Source organism: Nipponia nippon, unplaced genomic scaffold (genome assembly GCF_047370975.1).
Source record: "Nipponia nippon isolate SJK-2023a ecotype South Korea unplaced genomic scaffold, ASM4737097v1 scaffold_5, whole genome shotgun sequence".
In the NCBI taxonomy this organism is placed as follows: domain Eukaryota; kingdom Metazoa; phylum Chordata; class Aves; order Pelecaniformes; family Threskiornithidae; genus Nipponia; species Nipponia nippon.
In genome coordinates, this window is record NW_028262369.1 from 86,965,704 (window position 1) to 86,986,380 (window position 20,677).

The 20,677-nt window shown below is 44.6% G+C and overlaps 1 protein-coding gene across 4 annotated transcripts in view; it reads left to right on the forward strand.

Annotated features, from left to right (window-relative positions):
• Nucleotides 1-563: 563 nt before the first annotated feature.
• The window catches only part of GLI2 (GLI family zinc finger 2), a 197,109-nt gene continuing 176,995 nt past the window's right edge, over nucleotides 564-20,677 (forward strand). For all 4 annotated transcript variants that reach the window (XM_087733425.1, XM_087733428.1, XM_087733427.1 and 1 more), the window contains exon 1: nucleotides 564-727. The gene's annotated coding sequence lies outside the window, so the exon portion shown is untranslated. The remainder of the gene's footprint in view (nucleotides 728-20,677) is intronic.

A 20,677-nucleotide genomic window follows, 5' to 3' on the forward strand; every position in this document is an offset into this window, starting at 1 on the left:
CCGCTCCGGAGCGGGGCCGGGGGGGTGAGCGGATCCCACCCCGGCTGCGAGAAAGCCCCGCACCCAAAATGGTGCGGTTCGCCGAGGGGAGGGGGTGATCCGGGATGAAAGGGGATGGAGAAAGCAGAGGGAGGATCCGGAGCGGTCCGCTGCTCCCGCGCCGAAAGGATGAGAAGGTTTTGATTTCCCTCTTTTTTTTAAAGGGAGGAGGAGGAAAGAGAAAACAAACCCTACAGCCAGTTTTCCTCTTGCGTCGGGGCTTGAAAGCGCTCCAGCGTCTTCCCTGCAGGCTGCTCAACTTCAGCCTGTGTGTATGTATGTCTGTGTATATATATAAAAGTATGTATATGTGTGTGCGCGCCGCGTCCCGGGCTGATGGGCAGCAAGAGCCGCCCGGCAGCCGCGACGCCCCGCACCTCTCCAAACTGCCCCCGGTCCTCCCTGGCCCTCCTTCCATCCCTCCTTCCATCCCTCCCTCCATCCCCGCCCGCCTCCGCGGAGCTGCTCCGCGGCAGCAGCCCGGGAGAGCGCCGCGCCGCCGCCGGGATTCGCGGCGGCTTTTGGCGAGGAGCGGAGCGGAGCGGGGGGGGAGCGGCACAAAAGGGAAGGACGGAGGGAAAGTCCCTCCCACGCCCCCCTCCCCCAAGTTTATGATGGGGGTCCGGAGGAGCAGCTCCGCTCCGCAGCAACCGCTCGCCTGCTGAAAACTTGCTACTCCGCTTTTTGGGTAAAGTTGATGCTTATTGTGTCTTTTCATTGTGCTTTTTATTTTTTTTTTTTCTTCTTCTCCCGCTTTTGTCGGAGGTGCCCTGCGCCGGGGTGGGGTGAGGGGAGGGAGTAGAAATTTTGCGAGGGGCTTTCCTCGCAGCGGGTGCCCGGGGGGGGTCCCGTCCCGTGTCCCCCCTACGCAGGTGAGCGGGGTGGATGCAGCCACGCGTGTGTGTGGTGTGTGTGTGTGGTGTCTGGTGTGTGCCCCCCCGGCCCAGACCCCACCGGGACCGGCCTTTGGGCCGTGCCTCCACGGCCATTGTTTGTCCCAGGGGCTGCGGTGACAGTCGCAGCCCCGGGCCGCTGCCGGGACCGCCTTGCCCCGGGTCCCGGAGGACAGCCGGGCTCCTCAAAACCGTGACTTTGAGGAGGCAGTGAGTTTGCCTTTTTAAAAAAAAAAAATTAAATTGCCCCCCCCCCGCCCCTTGTCAGCCCCCCCTCCGGGAGGGGCAATCTTTCGACAAGTATATTTGCTGAGGAATTTAAAAAATTCCCTGCTGCAACTTGATCCCTGTGTGATGAGGAGCGGCTTGGAGAGACCCGGACTCCAATCCTATTAAGGACTTAGAGAGTTGAGAGTTTTTTCCCCCGGACTCGGTGGCTTTAAAACAATCAGGGAGGCGGGGAGGGAGATGGGCTCATCTGGATGCCTTTTCTGCCTCAAGTGATTGCCATCATTTCCTGGGAAACCTGACTTTTCCAGCGCAGGGGCTTAGGATGGTTTATCGGTGGTCCTGCCGCTGGCCCTGCTGCCAGCTTTTCCGACGGTTACGGGATTTTTTTATATATATATTTATTTTTATTTTGCTAACCTGGAGCCTGGGCTTGAAAACTTCCCGGGACGGGGCTGCGGCTCTGCCGCTGCGCAAAGCCCCCCGCCGCGGGGCCGGGGCCGGGGCCGGGGCCGGGGCCGGGGCCGGAGCGGGCGCTCCCGGGTGAGCCGGGGCCGGGGCCCGGCTTGGCCTCCCGGTACCTGCCTGCGAGCGAGCAGATGTCCAGGCGTGCGGGTCACCGCAGGCTGAGCCGGTGAAACTTGTGCCTTCCCATAGATGCCCTCGTATTTCATACAGCTGCAGGGACTGGAAACCTGTACGCCCACCTTTGTGCGTATAGGAATTAGCATTTTATTGGCGTATCGTGTTTATATTTTTACAGCCATAGATAAAGGGACCAGTTGTAAAACTTTGTCCACCCCCTGCCAATCCCCTTCGCTTTTTTTTTTATTATATTTTTTTGCAACTGAGGCTCTTGGGATGTACAAGAATTTGAAAGTAAACGTTTGACTAGCATGCTGCATAAAACAGCATTTAAATAAATATTGTATTGGCATGCACTGTGGAGTTGGTGCCAAAAAAGTAAAGTAAATAAGCCATGAAATTCAAAATATACAGAAGTGGAATAGACTGATTTGCTGATTTGATCTGTTTGTTCTAGCTACCTTGCTTTAACAAAAAATGGTTTGGGTTTCTGAAATTCTAAACCTAATTCACTTAACTTCACTAGAAAAGAAACTACATTCACCTGGAAAAGAGGATCCTGCTAAATAATTGTTTATGCTCCTGGGATGTTTGAAATGCATGGTAATTGCCGCATACAGCAGCTACAGTTGGTGAATTGGTTTGGTTCAACTTTTCTGATGGGCAGATATGGTAATTTGTATCTTGGCTGGAACTTCAGGAAATGTTGACACCTGTCAAACTTTGAATTGCAATAAAAATGTCATTGAATGTTATTGCAAAACTGAGAACTTTTAAGAAGTGAATGAAATTCATTATGGCTTTTCTCCTGTAAACAACTCTTGGAAATTTGTCATTTGATTGAAAACATGACCTATCTGTAGCACTGAAAAGTGCCTGATCCAGTGAAGATCAACTGTTCATCTATGGGTATGTGCATATCCAAGCCTCTGGTGTGTGTTTGTGAAAGAGCTAATCTTTAAGGCAAGGTGAGTAAGATTCACTTGATCTTGAATGTTGTTATTGCTTAAAGTATGTGACTTTGAAGTGCCCAGAAATGCAACTGCTGTTCTTCAAAGAAAAACAGACCTCGAGGACTGTTTCCAACTTCCTTTCAATGTCTTTTTTTCAGTGTGTCAAAGGGGATGTATACAGATGGACAAATACTGTTCGTGTTAGGTCATTCATTTAGAGAAAAATGAGAGCCATAGAAGAATTTGAACTAGATACATATGCCAGTATAAATCTAGCGTAATTTCATTGAAGCTACTCCAGTTTATACTCACATAAAAAAAAAAACCCAACAGGACTTGACCTCAGATATCCAATACATAGCAGCCTGAATTCCCTAATGTCACACTGAACACTAAGTCACGTTTAGAAAAGACAGCCTTTTTGCAGCATATATATAACGACCAGGATTTTTGGCGTTGTTCTGAAAACCACTTTAAACTTTTATGGCGAAGAACCATTTTTGACTATGGTTTCTGTGATTCTAAGGACCTTAAAGGTTTATGCCACAACTTCCCTTCCAGTGACACATCTGTACAGAAGCTATACAGGCTCCGGGGGCATGTGATCAGCTGTATAGGGGAAGGGTTATGTGATTACTACAGCATTGTATAACTTGAAAATACGTTTTTCATGATCCTGATACCTTATTTCTATTTAGAGAGTTTGACTTTTTCCAATGAGTTTTCCAGTCCTCTGGCCGCATCTTTTTTGTTTAAGGATATGGTAGAGCATCTGACCTAATATCAATAGCGTTATCCTCATTCTCTGCTTGTAAGTACGGAGGACACTTGGCTAACTGCCTCCCCCTGTTTTTGGTGGCCTACTGTAAGGCAGTTGTTTGCCCTGTAGTCTGAAAGGTACACAGATACTTCATGCTTTTGTACTCTGAGAAGTGCTCTGTTCACAGTGAAGTTTCCAGTGCAGATTAGCGAAGGCAGTGGATTCAGTAAGCAGTCACCAAAATCTGTATGTATTTGTGCAGCAAACACCTATCTAGTGCTCCATCACAAAGCCTCCACTTAATAATCTGGCCAAGGATTTCAAGGCAGCGAGTTTTTTCAAAGAAGCTACTTAGGAACATTAGATGTGACTATAGCATCAAACTAATTAGTTGCCACTCCATTTCTATGAAGCTTCCAGGGCTTTATAGAAATGCGATATTTGCACTTCTCACTTGCTGCTGAGGCATTGAGGTTAAGCAGCCTCTGCTTTTTGTCTGCTTTTTTACTGATGGGAAAGATTCCAGGGCATTGTTCGAGAGCTGCGCAACCCCCTTATATACCTGGGTAAATATTTTAAACAGTTGCGCATTTGGACAACTTGCCACAAAGCATTAAGTGGTATTTAGGGTTTGCTTCAGCTCTGTTCCCAGGGCCCTTTTAAAGAAAACCAAAACAACAGGAGGTATTTGGGAATTAATTAGAACAACACTAAATAAAATAATAGCAAAGAATGAACCCCAGTATGAATGACTGTGAGAAGGCGTTGTGTTAGGGGGTAAATAATACCTGCGTGTCCGTGGGTCTCTATGGATTTGTATGCACACCCATATGTGTGTATGCAGGTAATACATACAATTCTTGACCCATGTACACAGCTGATCCCATGTACGTGCATCTTCTAGAAATTAACTGGTGTTTGGTGTAGAAGTAATGAGAATTGGATCTTGCATGGTACACTTGATAGTTGAAGAGGCAAAATTGCAGGTTTCCCTTGTGAACCAGTGACTGGAATGGAAATACTGGGTAATCAGGTCTAATTTTCTGCAGGCCAGTTCCAGTTGGAAGTGAGTACATGTTAGATGGGTATAGCCCAGGAGAGGCCACAGAACTTTCCTTCATTCACACTTGCCTATTGTAAAACTGCACCCCACACCCTTTAACTTCTTGTAAACAAAACAAAACCAAATACACAAAAGCTGAAATGCGCTGCAACGAAGGGAGGAGGAAGGTTGTTGTCCTGTAATTCAAAAGTTCAGAGCCATAAAAGTTATTTGGGATTTGTGAATATTCAGTACCACTGAAAAAGAGGCCTTGGTGCCTGGAAGCGGTCACCCGAATTAGAAAACATTTGAAAATAGGCTCCTTCGGGCCCCTATTGTAATGAGTGGAAGCATTTCTGGTACTGTCAGGGGCATGGCTGCCCAAAGACATTAGTCACTGGTGAATCTTTTCTCATTGTTTCATAATTATTTGCGATTGGCTGTCACTTTTCTGTAATTATAAATATTCCAAGAGGAAACAATACAAATTAGAACTGTAGGTACCAGGATCTTTGTACTGGATGTATTTCTTTTTACTTTCTAAGTGTTCTTTTTCATATGAAAAGAGTTTAGCGCTTTATCCTTATTCAAGTCTTTTCTTTTTGTATCTGCTGGGGAGAAAACCATTAATTTTGAGGAATAGTGAGAGTAAGCCTTAAGCTGTCTTTGACATTTTAGTTTAACTTGAATAGGTTAATTTTTTTTTTTTTTTTTAAAGAAAACAAGTTGGTGGGAAGTGTGTTTTAACTGTGAGCACCCGATTTCGACCATTAGCATAAGAAAAAAAGTTTTAGTGCATTTACTATTGTATTGAATGAAGAGTTCCAACAGTCAGGGAAAAGAAAGTAAAAGGCTGTAAAGAAATGATGGTCTATTCAGATTATTCAGCAGCCCAAAGCTCTGGTCATCTGCCTCTGAAATCTGTGATCGGGATATCACTTTTATCTTCCTGTGCCTTTCTCTCGCCTTTTTCACATGTTCACTTTTGTCAAGGTTTATTGATCACGTTTTCTTCTCTGCAAATCTGTGGAAAATTTAATGAACCAAAAACAACAGAGAAATAAAAGGAACTTTTTATTCATTAGCACTAGATTGAATTTTGTTCTATAGTCACTACCCTCTTGCCTCCCATGTGCGTCATTGTGTCACTCCTGCAGCACTTACAGTACATACAGTGGGGTGGCTGCGTTATTAATTCCCTTCCAGGGAAAAGTTTGTTTAATGTTGTGATCTCATGGCAGATCCAGCCCTGCTGCTTGTCTCTTCTCTGCCCTTCTGACATTCAGATTCTTGACTGTGGTGCTTCTGCCGCTAAATACCTTAAAGTGTGTATTCCGCAGAGCATTTACCTCTTCAAGAATGAAATGTATTTGCTGCCTAGCAATTAAACCCAAATTTAAATGATTGCAGATTAGTGGCAGTTATTTACAATCCTGATTGTTTTGGTGCTATGATCCTTGTTCATTACACATCTGCTTTGCCATGGTGCTGCCCCAGAGCGCTTTGTGATGCAAATGCTTTTGTTAACTTACAAATAGTTTCAGTATCTAGATCATCTCAGGTGACATACTTAAGTCTCTTCTTTTTTCCCAGATGGACTTAAAAAGCTGTAATTAAATGTGGCTTCCAGTATGATTAAGCTTTGCTAACATTTTCCATGGAACGATTTACTTGAACTCTGGCACTTTCTGATCCTGTCACTGGAAGATTTTTCAATAAAGGCCCTTTTTAACATTAATTTCATTTCATTTAGTGCAGCTTGTAAGTGTAGGGAAATGAGTTAAAATGGAGCATATATCTGCCTGAGAGATTTCTTGGGTGTTTCTTGATTCCAAAGAACTTCACTCCTACTCTATGTTAACTGCTAAGGTGTAAATCCCAGGGGAAGGAAAACCACAGTTCTGTAGAATAGTCCCAAATACTCCTGTAATGCGTAGTACCATCAATGCCGATACTTTTAAGGGATGAGCTAAAAGCGATGAAAGGGCATCCGTACTTGAGCCTGTAATTTCAGCTACAGTGATGGCACATCTGTGACTGTTTTTCTGTGGACTGAGTGACTCTCCATTCTGTAGGAATACACAACTGCAGTCTTAAACTGCCTCTAAATCTAGAGAAAGGACTTTGTGCCCAGCAGAAAGAACCCTGCTGGGGAAATCTGGGATCCTGTTTAAAAAAAGAAAAAAGTCTTCTATCCCTTGTGAAATGTGGGATTTTACTGTAGATAATTCATGTAAATGAAACTGATGAAATCTCTCCAGAGCAACATGCCTTCTCTGGGATGCTCTGCTGCACAGCGGAAGCCAGTGTGGGTCCAGCCCCTCGGTGGGGAGCACCCTGCGGTCACAGTCCCTCACCCCTGCCATGAAGTGCCAAGTACCCCTGACTGGGGACCACCTGGCCCTCCCCAGGATCTGCAAGGGATGGTCAACTGCACAGCTTAATTCCTACAGTAGCAGTGGAAAAACTTCCAGTGTTAACAAACGCAATTCAGATGAGTAGGAGATGCTGTAATATCACAGCGCTGTGGCTTACATTCATCACTGGGAGATTTAAATATCCAGTCTCTGGAAGTTAAATCCTTTTTCTCTTTCAATGTCCTATATGATTATATTCTCTTAGTGATGTCCTTAGTGATTACATTCTCTTGGAGCAAGTGGATCACCTGGAAGTTGCCCAGCACTGTGTTAAGCAGTTTGATTCAGTTACTAAAATTCATTGAAAAACCCTTGAAAACATCCCACCAATTTTTTTCCAGCTTGGAAAGCGGTATCCCTAGCTAAAATCAGTATATTGCTCCCCTCCATACTGACCTGTGCAGTCCTGTTAGAGCCCCTTTTACCACGTCTTCTTTAAAAGCAAGGTCTGTTGATTGCGATGGTGTTAAAAGAGTATCGGTTCCCAACACCAAGATAGCTCCTTTTCAGAGCAACCCTCAGCAATGACTCTTTGTGCAGTGGACAATGCAATAAGTCAGACACGACTTTCTGAGCCACCTCTATAAGGAACTGTAAGGGCTACTGAAGTACACTTGTGTTAAGTTGAATTGATTGAAATTTAATGGCTGTTAGTAGCTATGAATGGTAATGATTTTCTAGAGTATCTTCACCGTGCTTGACGTTAATAAATGGAGAGTGTGTATGTGTGACGCTAGTGTGTTATTAATTTTTAAAGTTGCTTTCTCCCAGCCCTCTTTCCCATAATTTAGTTGTTTTGATGCATCAGAAAAAAAATCTTGGTCTTCGAAGAGCACGTACATCTTGTCAACATAATTTTGTGCTCGTGATTTTTATTTTTTCCAATTCCAACATAAATCAGACTACAATATAGTGAGAGTGATGAATTTGTTTTACATGCCATCATGAATTAATGTTATGCAAATAGAAACTTTACAGGTGCCATGATTTACTTAATAATTTCAAGTTCTAATATTTAAGCTCATTCATTATGTTTAAGTAAAAAAAAGCCACAGCATGTTCATATTTTTAAACGTGAAATGTGAGATTCGTGTGCATTTGCTGTGTGTAGTTGCTGTGTAAGCACATTTGACGGCTAAGAAAGAATCAATCAGTTTTTGCATTCGGCATCTTATTCCTGTAGATGTTACAGAGACATTTCAAAGAGAATAATCAAATATTTGCGTGTAAGGAGAAGAAGATGCTGGTAAAACATCCTTCAAGGATATAAAGAAGCAGAAAACTGCCAAACTAAAGTTTTTTGGCCTTTAAAAATTGAGCAGAGCACCGCAGTTTTGCTATGCAAAGTGGCCTTTATTTCATCCTGAACAGCTGGCTGTGAGCTGCTCCCAGACCTGCCGTCTTTGCCGTACGGTGAGGATGAGCCGAGGAGCTGGTGAGAGCTATAGGCGTCCTGGGTCAAAGGTGAATGCGAAAGTGATCGCAGGGTTTTCAGGCTTTGATATAATTTTTAGCGTGCTTCCCAAAGGCTAAGGACAAGGGGGAGAAAGTTTGACACATAAATACATCTTGAATCTCTGAAGATAAGAATAGATTTTGACTTTATTTCTCAAAAAATTGAGGTCACTGTGGTCTGATGACAGGCTGAAAGCCCATCACTCAATTTTTTTCTTTTTCTTACTTTTTCTTTTTTTTTTTTTTTTTTAAATGAACAGACAGAAGCTTATTTTTGATACATTGTACACATTGAGTTAGTGACAGCATATTCAGGTTTTGAAGTTTGTGTCCCCCGGGTCAAGGTTTAGCATCAACATCTGGGCCTTCCTGCCCAGGTAGTAAGAATTCTACTGATTATGCCACAAAAGAACCAAACCTCTTAAATTTGGTGACACAGATGAATTAAAAGTGAAGCTTCACAAAATGCTTTTGCTCCATGCAACAGGACCATGTGTTTCCATGATTGCTACAGCCATTCGTCTTGGGAGTAGGATCGAGAATTGGTCCTTGACTCCTTCAAGTCTAGGGGACCGTTGGCCAGGGAGCAAAGTGCTACTTGGCTTTTAGTAATTTTGACAACTTCTGTTGCTCTGTGTGTTCTTGAAGAACTCAGAGGAGAGATTCATCCTGATGCACCATTCAAGCCAAGGATTTAGTTGGGTGTTAAAGGGCCATTTGGGAAGTGGTGCACAGTGTATGTATCGTGATCAGGTTAATTATGTTGCTTTGGCAACCACAGCTTTGGTATTTCCTGACTAGGGCTTGTTGATGGAGTCATATTCCAATATCTGGCGTCATCAACGCTAAAACCTCTTGCAAAATCAGGTCAGTTTTGTCAAAAAGTGGCAGAAAAAAAGAGATGGGAGATTTTCTGAAAGTGTTAAAATTCATTTTTTTACAGGTTTCTTGTTGAAATAAGTTTCTATTTAGAATTCTAAAATATAATTCCATTGTAGGAAATACAGTAGCAATACAACTGATTTTCCAGTAGGCTCCAAGTGATTGTTTTAAAATTCCTTTTGTGGAGAATTTCAGCATTTTGGCGTTTTCTTCCAGTTCACAATAAGTCAGATTTGGAAATCTTAAATTCCTTCGTAAACTGCAGTAACCGTATTCTTAACTTTGCTCTTCCCTTCTCAGAACTGTAAGGGAATACAGAGCTGAGCATACTACATGTATAACTGAACCATGTCCATGGCTAACTTTTTTGCCTTTGATTCATTGTGTGTGTTGTTGGGGTCTTTGCCCCAATTTTTTTTTAAAGGGAATGAAGGGGAAAACATTGCACATATCGGGGTTGCATTGTCTCAGCAAAACCTGCACCTAATGACTGACCCTGCTGCAGCACTCTTAATCTCTATTTTCTATTTAAGAAAATGTTCCTACTTCTGCATTTTACTCCAAGGCCTCTGGCAGGGCTTGCTAACATTTAAACTGTGTGTTGGACTTATTCTGAGAAATTCACTGGCGCTGGAGGTGAATTCATCCCTCTGGGACGAAGCACACGGGAGGAGGTGGGCGGTGAAAGGCAGGTCTGGATCTGCGTCGAGGGGACGGGGATGAAACGGGGCAGTGCCGGCAGCCACTGGAGGTTGCACCATTCTCCCAGGAGCATGCAAGGTGAGGGATCCTCCTCCTTTGCTTTCCAGAGGGCATTTCCAGAGGTGCAGATGGCAGGGGATCTTTGCCAAGGCATTTGTTTCCTTTAATCTCTTCTCAGGGTAGAGATACCCAAGAGCCAGACGCCATCCAAGCTGTTGAAGGTGGGAGATGAGCAGGACTTTCTTGGTGGAGGGAACTCACTGACAGTGGGCTGGCGTCACTCTCTGCTGCCCATTCTGGGCTGACCCATTTCAGGTCACCTTGCTTACCTCCACACCGCCTGATGGTTTGCCAGGGAGGCACTGCCTTAGATTAGGCTGGAAATTTTTAGTGTGTTGGGTGCAGTCAGATGATGATGTGCTCCCCAGCTGTCAGGCTGAAGGAAGGGGGCACAAAATAACCTGGGACTCCTAGCCCTGGTCATTTTGATGTCTTCCTCCTTTGCTGTTGAAGATGCAACTTTGCAGCCTAAGGGGATCTCCTGGCTTCATGCCAGTCCCCCCTCCTGTTGCTGCATGTGGAATAACCAGCACGTTTATGGGGTTTACCAGGAGCAGATCTTCTCAGTGCAATGTAGGACCCTCTGGTGGAGATGAAGAAGGCAACTACTCAGGATGTCCTCTTCAAAGTGGTTTTTCTCTCCTTTCCTCAGCCGCTCTCTTCTCCTGGCATGGTGCGGCTGAGGGGCTGCCACCCTGGGGCTGGCTGGATGTTAGCTCTCCTGTAACGAAGGGGAAGCAGTTGGTTTTTTTGTTGTTTTTTTCTCCTCTTGATACATGTTGTTAGTTGCTAGGATGAGGTCTGTGCTTCTCGGGTGCCAAACGGCGTGCCTTTTGGGTGTACTAAATCACGCATCCACACGAACCTCCCATGTAGGCTGGACCGGGAGCCATCGGTGCAGCAGTTCAAAGAAAGTGCAGTGCTGCAGGTGCTCTTTTGCCGGCTGATTGCTTCAAATGTCACACCTCTCCTCAACTTAATGTCTATGCTATTTCAACATCTCGTGTGAGCTAATGGAGTTTAGTCATCACCCGTTTCTTCCTCTCTCCCTGGAGGTTACAGATTTCTGGACACCCTTGAGATGGAGTTTTAAGGTTATCGGTGGCATTTTTAGGTCACAGAACTGCAGCACCCTGTCTTCTCACCAGCTAATCAAATGACTAATTAGTTCTTATATCGCTGCCATTACCTTTTTCTCTAGCTTTGATTCAGCTCTGCAGGATGAAGCCTGCTAGGAGATGACATTTGAGAATTATTTGATTGGAAACTTAGAGGCACATATGGTCAAGAGACTCCACTGGTGCCTGTGTTCGTCTGTGTACCTCAATTCATCCATGTATATTAAGGCATCTGTCAAAGTACCATGTTTGAAAACAGCCTTCCTATACACCTTCCTATGCTTATGGCAGTGAAGATACCAAATACACAGCACTTTTAATTTCATTGTAATTTGGGTTATTTCCACAAGATATTTTTTTTTTTTTAACAAAGGCAGCTGTGTACGTATATTTTAGTTTATTTTAGTGTACATGCATTTTTGCATCAGGGCACTTTATCATGCACCCTCTAAAATGCTCATAAATAGGGACTTGGGCAGTGCAAACCTTTGTGTGTATCGCAGCCACATTAACCCACTTTATTTCCCACTTTTCTCAGGTGTTGATGGCATCTGGTTGCGACAGATGCTTTCTGATAAAGCCTTCAGATCAACATGCCTTTGGAGACATCAGTGCTCTGTGTTGGTACTTGCAGGCTGCTGTATCCAAATACTCTTCTTTAATTGTCTTATTAAGTAGAGAATTAAGCTCTGTGCTTTGACTGTTTTGGTGCCAGTGATTCTTATTGCAGGCTTTGGCACGGCACCGCGTTGTGTTTTAAAGAGACAGCATCACTTTAATGATGTGGGAATTGAGTTGGAGGATAAAAATCCGCTGAGAACAATGGCTGACTGAGAGTACGGTACGTAAAATCCGATTTTATGTTCTTCCCTTCAGACTATTAGGTGGGGGGTTTAGTTCAAATGCCTGTGATGATTTAAGAAATAAAAAGCAGAAAGTCTCACTGCTGCCAGACCACAGGCTCCTCAGCGCCAGACTTGCAGACGAATGTCACATGTTGCTGTATGTTTTGAAAGCATACCATGTGTTATTCTTTAGCTGTCTCAGTCCTCCCCCCAGCTATATCATCTTCTCCCTAGCCAATCTCACAGAAAAACTTTTAATGAAATAAACTTTCCTCTTTCTCCCCTCCCACGCAGTCCCTGGGATGTGTTTCCCTCTACCTGTCACTCCATGTGAAGGTCTCTGCCCGTGAAATTGCAGAAGTGATTTTAACTTGACTTCATGTAACTCTGCCTCTCATGCTTTAAATCAGGCACTTTTGACGCTGATATTGCAGCTTATGTTGTGTGTTAGGATCAAGAGCTCACAAATGACTAAACATATGGTTAAAACTTTTTTTTTCATGGAATATAATATGTTTCAGTTTAACTCGGCTGTGGGTCTAGATAACGAACGTTTGCCATTAGAATCATTGCGTTTCCAGAAACAATTTTTCACTCCTTCTTTTCTACTGTCTTGGATTAATGTTTCTTCCAGCTAATGACAGGACCGGACATGCAAACTAGATTAGAGCATAGTGTGAATAGTATGAGCTGAAAATGCTGGCATCTCGCTTTATTGCCTACAAGGTTAAGCGGTTTACTGCGAGGTCTCAAGAAGTAAACTGAAAGCCAACAGGCAAATTAATCCAGATCTCTTGGGTCCCTCCCATGGCGAGAACGGCTCTCAGGGGATTTGCCTCTAAAATGTTCTTTGAACTGTCCCCCCAATCTGCAGTGACGCAGAGCCTTCCCACTGATGGCCAAATTGCGTACAGACAGGAGGTCAGAGCCTGTCCATCCATCAGATACCTGGGTGTCACTTCGACAGCGTGGCCACGGGATGCCGCTCCTCCTCCTGATCTGCGGTGCCAGGATGAATGTGGCAGAAGAAGAGGTGGCAACAGCAGCCTGGCGCTGGGGCTGCTATGGGTGGTAAAGGCTGCTTTGCATTAGAGCCGCTCCCTGGGGCGGCCTTCCACAGGAGGTCTGCTCCTGATTTCAGCAGGGGCAGGAGGCAGCCAGCGCTTTTGCTCTATTAAGTTCACCGCACCAAAAAAAAAAAAACCCCACGGCTTGGGAAAGCCTACTGCTTGGATTTCTGCAGAAAAGAGCATTTGAGTTGGTCTGGCAGTAGGACTTCAGATCACATCTCTGATAAGCAAGAAACTGTTGGGGAGTTATGTTAAAATAAAGGATAAATGGTGAGGGCTGAGAAGACCAGAGCAGCTGGTACAAGGGATCATACATGCATGCCTACGTGTGCTAACTGTAGGTACATTCTAGACTTCTGCTGAAAATTCATCATATTTCATTTGTATTCCTCCTATTTTTCCTTTTTTTCCTTTTTTTTTATAAAAAAAACCCAAACACTGCTGTGAGTGGGATTTATGCAAGCGCCTGCATCCAGCTGTACCTTGTAATTGTAGGTGGTGTTCCTGCCAGCCTGGGACCTTAGGTGCTGGGTATGCCAACTGATGTCCCAGTTTGCAGCCATAATGGCCATACTGGGGACTGGACGGGTCTGCATACATATTCTACTCAAAAGCTTAGATTTGAGACCATGTTGAAAGGCTGGATCCCAGCCTGTGTCTTGGGTGTTGGGCTTGGAGTTCTCTCTCCAGTAGAAATGAATGATTTATTGGTTTTCTATGAAAACCAGACAATAATAGAAAGTTTGTGTTTCACATTTAGGTGTAATTATGAGTGTGATGCCTGAATGATGAGGTGTACAGTGTTCAGAAAAAAAGCTGGCACCATCCCATGCGAGCGCAGGGTTTCCACCAGGCCGTGTCTCTGACGGATCAGTCTGAAAAGTCCTGCTGTGACTGGAACCTCCTTCCTCACCAGTTTCTTATGTTTACTGGGGAACTGCAGTGCTCAAACTGGGCTCAGCAAGTAGCTGTGTTGTAGTGGCAGAAATACTGCTGGGACATGGCAAGTGCCCATGCTGGGCCACCAGCCTAAGGGAGAGCAAGTGCTGTGTCCTGCCTGGCTGAAATATTTAGCCTGTGTCCATAGGGAGGAAGATCCTCATCTCCCACTGGGGATATCACAAGGGAGACTGCTGGAGAACAGGAGGCAGATTGGGCTACAGCAGGGTGGGAGGACTACGTGGTATCAAGGTAAAAACATGGCAGAAAACCATGAGAAAACAGGCATAATGATGCCTCTACTCACAAAAACCACATTTTAATTTTTAAGCGATTTTTTTTTATGTTCAGGACTGAGTTGTGTTGTTTGCAACAAGGCTCTGACACTGCTTGATCTTAGGCTAGTGCTGCTCACTGAGACAAGGTAGGGGGGAATTTGGGCCATATTTGGAGCTAGGCCAGTTTTTGTCCTAGTGAATAACAGATGTATCTAAGGAAGTGTTTTCGTCTCTGTCAGGGTACAGTTTTCTAAATGTGCAGTCAGGTGGCACTGGTTGCCTTTCTCAGTAATTTGAAGGGATGTCAAGAAAGGATTCCTGTCTATTGCCATCCAAATGCAGCCTTCCTCCCTTGGGAGAGCTTGCAGAGGAAGGTGGAAGGTACAATTCCAAGGCACCCGCAGTCCTCAGATATGGTTTTAAGATGAGGAGTTGGAGCAGAAAACTGTTTGCCTACATCTGGCAGCAGAGTTGGATGAGGAGTCAGCACGGCTGCTGTCAACATTAACCCACCTTTAGCATCTCACGGGATGGTTTTGAGCTCTCTGGAGTCATTACCAGCACCCAAATGTCTCTCCTCCTTGAAGAGATCCTAAGTTGCAATGCTGCAGGTTGCCCTCTCCTCCCTGCTGCCCTGGGCTGCCGTGGGTAAGGATGTTGCGTAGGGCCATTGGAGCATGTTTGTCACAGCAAAGGTATGAAGCTCTGAATCCATATCTAATCTGTCTTTCTACAGGCAGAAGAATGGGTGACCAAGTGTTTTCACATGATAGGCGTACTCAAGAGGGTAGCTTGACTTAGTCCCTTGGAAATACTGGTAAAGGTTGCAGCTCTGGCACCCTCATCAAGAGAGCATGGCTGCTCTTTCTAACACAAGTTCATAAGGAAAAGCTCGCAAGTGATGTCTGCCTTGTGAGATCAAGTGTGACGAAGAGGGCTTTCTTCCCATCTCATGTGTGTTACTGTTTCCCTCTCACGTGGACCCCTGTGACGCATTTGTGCTAATGTGCTAGACATGGAGCTACGCGTTGAAACCATCCAGAGCTTGTGCTAGAGCAGAATGACCACTTACTCTGCAGCCCTCGATAGGCAACAAGTGATACACATGTTCTCCAGTGTGCCTTATCTGTGTAGAAGTATGCAGGGGCTGTTCAAGATAGCTGCTATAAACTGGAAATCTTCACCAGGTTAGGGACTTGCATTGCAGCGACAGACCTTTCCTTCGTAACATTGTCATGGTGGCACATGAGAAGCTACCTGAACCTGATCACCTTGATTTATGAAAGAGGTGGTTGTAAGTTTGGTTATTTCCCATGGGGCTTCTCAGAAAGCAATGCTTTCCCTGCCCTTTACTTATCTGAGAGCGCCTTTCCTGTGGTCTGCAAAGATCACCTTATCTTTCAGGGCATTTGTGGGACACGTGTTATGGCTCCGGTTAGTAGCGATGCCTGGATGGATTATCTTAGGCAGAAGAACTATCATATTATTATGTGGGAAGTTCATAGACCTTTTACAGTTTGTTTTTTTAAGGGAGATCTTTGCCTTAAATTCATTGATCTTCAATGGAAAAGCCAGTGCCCTGTAGAGGAGGAGGCTGGAATGTGAAATTAGCAGCTCTCTGCTCTGCTAGACCTGCGAGCTAGTGCAAAAGCACATTTAACTCACAGCCAGCCACGGCATGTGCTGCCTCTTGGCTCACATGTAGTTAAGGGACATGAAGGAGACCTGAAAAGACAGGTTCTCAGATAACCTGCTGGGAGCTAGGGTAAATACCACTGGGGAAAGAAGGGATGTAAGACACCAAACCTGTAGGAAACCAGTCTTCATTAGTTCTGCAACCCGTCGGACAACTTGCGTTCTTTTATTAACTTTTTATTACGGCAAAAGTGACTAGAATAAAAATAGTCTAGGTGCCAAGGGGATAAACAGTGAATTAAAAGGATTAAGGTCTGAACATTTTATTGCTTTTAGAAAGATGTTATTAGATTTACTAGCTTAAGTTAAATTCACATGGCTGAATTACTTCTTAACTTAGTAATGAGTTTTGTGGGGAAAAAACCCATCTGTTTAGGTGTTTTAGAAGGACTCAATCCAGAATACATCATAATTCTTTAGGCCATTATGGAAGAGTAGAGCAGCTGTCCTTTCTGTCATAAGCTAAACGGATGCTGACTGGACATCAGCAGTCATCTTCTGGAAGCCAGTGTGACCCGTGCATTGTGTGTGAAGCGATAGCAACTCCAGCGGGTAAGATAGCAAGGAAACTATTCCCAGTGCTGTGTTAGTTATATTGCCAACTGCAATATTTTAGATTATTTCAGTTTTTGTAAACTCTTGAGACATTTTAAGATAACTTGATTTTTTTGAACATGTAAAAGCCCTTTGTTTTCTGAAGACAGCTCGTGGCAAACTGATGACCAACAATGGCAGCGCCAATTCTGTCTGAGGTCACCTGCAATAAACTCTCCCGATACCCAGCGACATAGTCAAGTCCAGTAAATAACCGACACACTCCTGCCCTTTATAGAGTTCAGGGTTGCTGGAGGTGTGTGTGCTGGCTTCCTCTGAATCCACAGTGCTTGTGTGTGGCTCTTTTTCCCCCCACAGCTCCTCACGCAGCACACTTGCATGTTGGACAGAGTCCAAATTTCTTCCCTCCTGGGGATTCCTTTGCTGTTAATTTAAGTGATGGCAAATGCAAACTTCTTGCCAGAGCTTGCTGTGTGTTTTTGAATGCTTTTTTTAGCTGTTTCCTGAGGGGTCGGCTTTTGTCCTTCCTCACCGTACTTTCTGCTGTAGGGAGAGAGGACTTGAGCTGGAGCTGATAGGTCCCACCTGGCTTCAAATGCATCCCTGACATGGCTTTGGTACCTAAGTGTCTGTCACAGTTTTCGAATAATTTTGCTTTGTCGTTGTCTGTATGAAGCTGGGCTTATTATAATGTGAGTGTATATGTCATCTTTTTCTTAACAGGAGAATGAATCATTCACGCCTAAGTGTGTCTAAGTTCCTATTAGATGGTTGTCTGCAGCACTGTAACTTGATGATTTTAGATGCTGAATGGAAATTAAAATTAGGAAAAAAAAGAGACTTTTTAATAGGTATGCAAAATAGCTTTTCTCTTCAAAAGTCATGTGGTGAAGACATGGTGTTAATATGAGGCAGAGTGAATGTGTTGAAGATAAGTGAGTGCCCATCTGCTGTAAGCCCGAACTGAAGATTAACAGGATATCTTCTCAAACTGAGGATGTGCAGATAGGTCAGACCATGGTCTGGAAAAGCACTCAGTGGCCACAGTCTCCTTGTAGGTAGACCAGCAGTAGCCAGGACCATGTGCTAGCCGGGAAAGCTGGAGGGCAGCTCTTCTGTTTGAAGTCATCTGAGCCTTTGCTCACCTCCCTCTGAGGGGTCTGCCCTCGTCAGTGGAGGGGACTTCGGCGCCTGCCCCGACGCCGAGCTCTGCTGCCCAGGGTTATTCTCCAGGGCTTTTGTCCTGCTGCGAGGCTTGTGCTTGCACAGCCGAAAGCCAGTTCAGTTGTGGTTTTAGCCCCCATCAGCTATTTTCAGCAGTCCTCCTCTTATTTGTCCAGACAATTTTGTTGGAGGAACTGTGCAGCAGGACATGTTCACAGGACGGAGAAGAACAGCGCTGGCTTTATGAAGACGCAGGTGTTAGAGGAATGTCATCTGTTTACGCTTCATTTTGCACTAGGCTTCGGCGCAGTGCTGCATTTTCTGTGACCATCCAGGCTGTTTTTAAAAGCAAAGTATTTGGCTTAGCACAGAAGTATGTAACCCCAGTCGGTGGGAAGGCCCTGGTGTGGTCTCCCCTTTCCTGGTGGGTTGAAAGTCTGTGGTGGAAGAGGTGGTGCATAGAAATGCTCTGTGATGGCACCTGGTAGGCAAGTGGAAGCAATGGTGAGGGAGTGCTCCAGCATGGCCTCCTGGATGGAGGGATAAACCCTTGAGGCTGGGAGCAGCGTGGCAGCCAGACTTGGCATTTGGTGAAGTTACCAGGTCACTTGTGGAGAGCACACAAGCAGCAGCACAGCACTTCAAAATGGGATTCAAGTAAGAAAAACACCTAGACTATCTATCTGGGGGAAAAAAACAGAGGAGTAGACATCTAGGAAGAAGCATCTACTGGGATACCAGTGTCCTCGGGAATCAATGGCTGAGTGTGAAAAGGCTGCAAATTTGCCGCCTTTGGTAACCTAAAAAGACCCAAAGAGGGTTTGGGTGCTCGTCCTGTGGTGAGGAGGCAGCTGGGACCAAAGACGTAGCACTGGTAACCGCAGGAAGTGTAATGCATTCAGGTCTGCTTCACTTCATTACAACAGAGATTGACAAATTGGAGAGAGTTCAGCAGAAAAAAAAAGTAACAAGAGAGCTTGAGGGATTGACTTATGAGAGAAGACCGAAAGAGCTGAATATGGATAACTTGGCTAAAGGATGACAAATGGGGTGGTTGAGATATAAATCTACAAATATCTGAAGGGTGTAAACACCAAGGCTATGAAGAATTATTTAGAGTGGTACAATGGGGTGTAACTAGAAGTAATGGGATGAAATTTAAGAGAAGGCAAATTTCAGTTGAATAATGGGAGAAGCTTTTTGACAGTGTGATGTATTAGGCATGGGATGCTCTTCCAGCAGTAGTCCTATTGCTCACTACTTAGGGCACAACCCTGTTTATTAAAAAGCCAGAGTTTTTCAGAGTCTTTATTAAGGCCAGTTTCAAATCATGCCTTTTGTTTTTTATGTATTTGATGCAGAGGCACGCAAGCCGCACACCAAAACTGCGGTGCCCCTCAACACGTGGACCGCGTCTGGGTGTGACGTAGCAGCTCTTGGTATCACAGCAGTGGAGGAGAGGGCATGGGGCTGAGCAGCTCCGCGAGCTGCAGCTCAGCCCAGACGGCCCCGCTGGCATCGAAAGTTCGGCCGGGTCGGTAGTGTCCGCTCTTTGATCAGGACCTCCTTTTACCTCCCGCACTTCTCCTCATCCGGGCATTGTAGTGTTACCATTTGGGGGTTAGTTCAGTTATGGTCTCTAGAACAGACATCAAAGTTACACTGCAGCTCTGTGTAAAAACCAAGAAATCTCCCACTTTGCTTCAAAGAAATCGGGACAAACAAGATCCCATTGATGCACATGGTCTATGGTCTTTTATAAATCTACAATACTGTACCTTAACTTTTTCTTTAGAAACTCCCATTTCTTCTCCTGCTTTTCACTTCACTTGAAATGCAAACTAAGGTCAAAGGATCACTTTCCTACTGGCAGAACACACTGCATTGTCTGTCATTTTAAAATGTCCTCCACAGTAACTGAGGAAAGGTTCATTTCTCTACTCTTTGTGCTTAAGAGCGACTCTCTTGAATGCGTTTTGCTTTTCCTTATCTTGAAGGGCTAAATTAGAAAATTAGGTAAACTAGCTGTGTAAATCAAGTTAGAGCATCTCAACTAAAATGGTAGTTTATCTTCGGCACGGGGAAGATGCCAGATTCATGTAATTAGAGAAACAAATGCAGCTGTAGCACTTAGCATACACTGGCAACACAGCTATTCTGTTGAGGAGAGGGAGGACAGAAAACTTTAAAGCATTGGCATGCTTGGAGCATAAATGAGACAAGAGCTGAAAGTGTCTTTTATAATTGTTCTTAAATGTGTTTTGTATTGCTCGTGCTGTCCCTGAAGAGGTCTGTGTTTGTGTGCTTCAGGGAAATTTCTGAATTATATCCTCTCTCAGTCTGTGGGAAGAAAGAACCACTGAAGGGTTTCATTCTCCTCTGGATGAGGATGAATATTTTCTTTGCTGAAAAATGCAGTTTTGGACTCCACAGAACTGGATTAGTTTGGTGAACGCTTTTCATACAGAATTTTGTATGTGGGGAAATGTCAAAACAATTGTGTCTTCATTGCAGCCTTTCCCGTCACTGAGGGCTGTGGTGAGAGCACACTTCTGGATAGGAGAGCTTTGCTTTGAACCACTTTTCATATCCAGATCAAGCGTGGATGTGTGCTCAGGCCCACTCGTCTCAGGAGAGCGGCATAACCACTAAGCTACCTCAAGTTTGCCACCTTAATCTAAGTGGTTTCCATTCAGCAGAAATAAATCATTTCTGTCAGTATGACTCCAGAATTATTTTTAAAAAATTGTTTGGTTTCACTACTGTGCAGGACTATCAACTATTCTTCCCTACCTCATTTCTGCGGCCACTTTAAAAAAGAATTTTAATTATGCAGCTGGGGGTCACTAATAGCATTTGCAGGAGACATAGTTGTTTTTTTTTTCTGGAGTTTGATTCATGATACTTTTGCACCTCTATTAGTAGATGTGGGCCCTACCGATTTACAAGGCAGACTTTCCAGCCATGCATTCCTCACGAAGAGGACGGGGCAAACGT